The sequence below is a fragment of the Scyliorhinus torazame genome, unplaced genomic scaffold, assembly GCF_047496885.1.
Source record: "Scyliorhinus torazame isolate Kashiwa2021f unplaced genomic scaffold, sScyTor2.1 scaffold_364, whole genome shotgun sequence".
In the NCBI taxonomy this organism is placed as follows: domain Eukaryota; kingdom Metazoa; phylum Chordata; class Chondrichthyes; order Carcharhiniformes; family Scyliorhinidae; genus Scyliorhinus; species Scyliorhinus torazame.
In genome coordinates, this window is record NW_027308091.1 from 132,220 (window position 1) to 137,316 (window position 5,097).

Sequence of the window (5,097 nt, forward strand, 5' to 3'; positions counted from 1 at the left end):
CAATGCAGTGGGGTTGCAGTGTCTCGCTCTCTCTCTGGCAATGCAGTGGGGTTACAGTGTCTCTCTCTCTTTCTGGCAATGCAGTGGGGTTACTAGTTTCTCACTCTCTCTCTGGCAATGCAGTGGGGTTGCAGTGTCTCGCTCTCTCTCTGGCAATGCAGTGGGGTTACAGTGTCTCACTCTCTATCTGGCAATGCAGTGGGGTTACAGTGTCTCACTCTCTCTCTGGCAATGCAGTGCGGTTACAGTTGCCGCCTCTCTCTCTGGTAATGCAGTGCGGTTACAGTGTCTCACTCTCTCTCTGGCAATGCAGTGGGGTTACAGTGTCTCACTCTCTCTCTCTCTCTCTGGCAGTGTAGTGGGGTTACAATATATATCTCTCTCTCTTGCAATGTAGTGGGGATACAGTGTCTCTCTCTCTCTCTTGCAATGCAGTGGGGTTACAGTGTCTCACTCTCTCTCTGGCAATGCAGTGGGGTTACAGTGCCTCACTCTCTCTCTGGCAATGCAGTGGGCTTACAGTGGCTCTCTCCCTCTCTGGCAGTGCAGGGGGGTTACCGTGTCTCACTCTCTCTCTGGAAATGCAGTGGGGTTACAGTGTTTCACTCTCTCACTGGCAGTGCAGTGGGGTTACAATGTCTCTCTCCCTCTGGCAATGCAGTGGGGTTACAGTGTCTCACTCTCTCTCTCTGGCAATGCAGTGGGGTTACAGTGTCTCACTCTCTCTCTGGCAATGCAGTGGGGTTACAGTGTCTCACTCTCTCTCTGGCAATGCAGCGGGGTTACAGTGCCTCACTCTCTCTCTGGCAATGCAGTGGGGTTGCAGTGTCTCTCTCTCTCTCTAGCAATGTAGTGGGGTTACAGTGTCTCACTCTCTCTCTGGCAATGCAGTGGGGTTGCACTGTCTCACACTCTCTCTGGCAATGCAGTGGGGTTACAGTGTCTTTCTCTCTCTCTGGTAAAGCAGTGGGGTTACAGTGTCTCACTCTCTCTCTGGCAGTGCAGTGGGGTTACAGTGTCTCACTCTCTCTCTGGCAGTGCAGTGGGGTTACAGTGTCTCTCTCTCTCTCTCTCGCAATGCAGTGGCGTTACAGTGTCTCACTCTCTCTCTGGCAGTGCAGTTGGGTTACAGTGTATTTCGCTCTCTCTGGCAATGCAGTGGGGTTGCAGTGTCTCACTCTCTCTCTGGCAGTGCAGTTGGGTTGCAGTGTCGCACTCTCTCTCTGGCAATGCAGTGGGGTTGCAGGGTCTCACTCTCTCTCTGGCAATGCAGTGGGGTTACAGTGTGTCTCTCTCTCTCTGTCAACGCAGTGGGGTTACAGTGTCTCACTCTCTCTCTGGCAATGCAGTGGGGTTACAGTGTCTCACTCTCTCTCTGGCAATGCAGTGGGGTTACAGTGTCTCACTATCTCTCTGGCAATGCAGTGGGGTTACAGTGTCTCACTCTCTCTCTGGCAATGCAGAGGGGTTACAGTATCTCACTCTCTCTCTGGCAATGCAGTGGGGTTACAGTGTCTCACTCTCTCTCTGGCAGTGTAGTGGGGTTACAGTGTCTCGCTCTCTCTGGCAATGCAGTGGGGTTAAAGTGTCTCACTCTCTCTCTGACAATGCAGTGGGGTTGCAGTGTCTCACTCGCTCTCTGGCATTGCAGTGGGGTTACAATATCTCACTCTCTCTCTGCCAATGCAGTGGGGTTACAGTATCTCACTCTCTCTGTGGCAATGCAGTGGGGTTGCACTATCTCACTCTATCGCTGGCAATGCAGTGGGGTTACAGTGTCTCACTCTCTCTCTGGCATTGCAGTGGGGTTGCAGTGTCTCACTCTCTCTCTGGCAGTGCAGTGGGGTTGCAGTGTCTCACTCTCTCTCTGGCAGTGCAGTGAGGTTGCAGTGTCTCACTCTCTCTCTGGCAGTTCAGTGGGGTTACAGTGTCTCACTCCCTCTCTGGCAGTGCAGTGGGGTTACAGTGTCTCACTCTCTCACTGGCAGTGCAGTGGGGTTACAGTGTCTCACTCTCTCTCTGGCAATGCAGTGGGGTTGCACTGTCTCACACTCTCTCTGGCAATGCAGTGGGGTTGCACTGTCTCACACTCTCTCTGGCAATGCAGTGGGGTTACAGTGTCTCACTCTCTCTCTGGCAATGCAGTGGGTTACAGTGTCTCACTCTCTGGCAAAGCAGTGGGGTTACAGTGTCTCTCTCTCTGGCAATGCAGTGGGGTTACAGTGTCTCACTCTCTCTCTGGCAATGCAGTGGGGTTACAATGTCTCACTCTCTCTCTGGCAATGCAGTGCGGTTACAGTATCTCACTCTCTCTCTGGCAATGCACTGGGGTTACAGTGTCTCACACTCTCTCTGGCAATGCAGTGGGGTTACAGTGTCTCACTCTCTCTCTGGCAGTTCAGTGGGGTTGCAGTGTCTCACTCTCTCTGGCAGTTCAGTGGTGTTACAGTGTCTCACTCTCTCTCTGGCAATGCAGTAGGGTTACAGTGTCTCACTCTCTCACTGGCAGTGCAGTGGGGTATAGTCTCTCTCTCTCTGGCAATGCAGTGGGGTTACAGTGTCTCACTCTCTATCTGGCAATGCAGTGGGGTTACATGTCTCACTCTCTCACTGGCAGTGCAGTGGGGTTGCAGTCTCTCTCTCTGGCAATGCAGTGGGGTTGCAGTGTCTCACTCTCTCTCTGGCAATGAGTGGGGTTACAGTGTCTCACTCTCTCTCCGGCAATGCCGTGGGGTTACAGTGTCTCACTCTCTCTCTGGCAATGCAATGGGTTTGCAGTGTCTCACTCTCTCTCTGGTAATGCAGTGGGGTTACAGTGTCTCTCTCTTCCTCTGGCAATGCAGTGGGGTTACAGTGTCTCTCTCTCTTTCTGGCAATGCAGTGGGGTTACTAGTTTCTCACTCTCTCTCTGGCAATGCAGTGGGGTTGCAGTGTCTCGCTCTCTCTGCAATGCAGTGGGGTTACAGTGTCTCTCTCTCTTTCTGGCAATGCAGTGGGGTTACTAGTTTCTCACTCTCTCTCTGGCAATGCAGTGGGGTTGCAGTGTCTCGCTCTCTCTCTGGCAATGCAGTGGGGTTACAGTGTCTCACTCTCTATCTGGCAATGCAGTGGGGTTACAGTGTCTCACTCTCTCTCTGGCAATGCAGTGCGGTTACAGTTGCCGCCTCTCTCTCTGGTAATGCAGTGCGGTTACAGTGTCTCACTCTCTCTCTGGCAATGCAGTGGGGTTACAGTGTCTCACTCTCTCTCTCTCTCTCTGGCAGTGTAGTGGGGTTACAATATATCTCTCTCTCTCTTGCAATGTAGTGGGGATACAGTGTCTCTCTCTCTCTCTTGCAATGCAGTGGGGTTACAGTGTCTCACTCTCTCTCTGGCAATGCAGTGGGGTTACAGTGCCTCACTCTCTCTCTGGCAATGCAGTGGGCTTACAGTGGCTCTCTCTCTCTCTGGCAATGCAGTGGGGCTATAGTGTCTCACTCTCTCTCTGGCAATGCAGTGGGGTTACAGTGCCTCACTCTCTCTCTGGCAATGCAGTGGGTTACGGTGTCTGACTCTCTCTCTGGCAATTCAGTGGGTTACAGTGTCTCACTCTCTCTCTGGCAATTCAGAGGGGTTACAGTGTCTCTCTCTCTCTCTGGCAATTCAGTAAGTTAGTGTCTCACTCTCTCTCTGGCAATTCAGTAAGTTAGTGTCTCACTCTCTATCTGGCAATTCAGTGGGTTACAGTGTCTCTCTCTCTCTCTGGCAATTCAGTGTGTTACAGTGTCTCACTCTCTCTCTTGCAATTCAGTGGGTTACAGTGTCTCACTCTCTCTCTGGCAATTCAGTGGGTTACAGTGTCTCACTCTCTCTCTGGCAATGCAGTGGGGTTACAGTGTCTCACTCTCTCTCTGGCAATTCAGTGGGTTACAGTGTCTCTCTCTCTGGCAATTCAGTGAGTTAGTGTCTCACTCTCTATCTGGCAATTCAGTGGGTTACAGTGTCTCTCTCTCTCTCTGGCAATTCAGTGGGTTACAGTGTCTCACTCTCTCTCTGGCAATGCAGTGGGGTTACAGTGTCTCACTCTCTCTCTGGCAATTCAGTGGGGTTACAGTGTCTCACTCTCTCTCTGGCAATTCAGTGGGTTACAGTGTCTCTCTCTCTCTCTTACAGTGCAGTGGGTTTGCAATACACCACTCTCTCTGGCAGTACAGAGGGGCTGAAGTCTCTCACTCTCTCTGGCAGCGCGGTGGGGCCGATGTCTCTCACTCTCTCTGGCAGCGCCGTGGGGCTGTAGTCTCTCTCTCGCGCTCTCTCTGGCTGTACGGTGGCACAGTGGTTAGCACTGTTGCTTCACAGCACCAGGGTCCCAGGTCTGATTTCGGGCTGGATCACTGTCTGTGCGGAGTCAGCACGTTCTCCCCATATCTGTGTGGGTTTCCTCCGGGTGCTCCGGTTTCCTCCCACTAAGACGTGTGGTTGGTAATTTGGACATTCTGAATTCTCCCTCTGTGTACCCAAACAGGCGCCGGAATGTGGTAACTAGGGGCTTTTCACGGTAACATCATTGCAACGTTAATGTAAGCCTACTTGTGACACTAAAGATTATTATTATTATTCGTCTCTCTCACTGGCAGTGAAGCTGTCCTCTCTCTGGCAGTGGGGCTGTAGTCTCTCACTCTCCCTCTCTCACCTGAAGAAGGAGCAGCGCTCCAAAAGCTAGTGTTTGAAACAACCCTGTTGGACTTTAACCTGGTGTTGTAAGACTTCTTACTGTGCTCACCCCAGTCCAATGCCGGCATCTTCACTTCATCTCTCGCTCTCTGTGGCAGTCGGGCTGTAGTCTCTCTCTCTCTCTGGAAGTGAGGCTAGTCTCTCTCTCTCTCTCTCTGGCAGTGGGGCTCTAGTCTCTCTCCCTCTCTCTCCCTCTGGCCGTGAGACTGTAGTCTCTCTCTCTCCCTCTGGCAGTGGGGCTGTAGTCTCTCTCTCTCTCTGGCAGTGAGATTATACTCTCTCTCTCTCTCACTCTCTGGCCGTGAGACTATAGTCTCTCTCTCTGGCAGTGGGGCTGTAGTCACTCTCTCTCTCTGGCAGTGAGACTGTAGTCTGCCTCTGGCA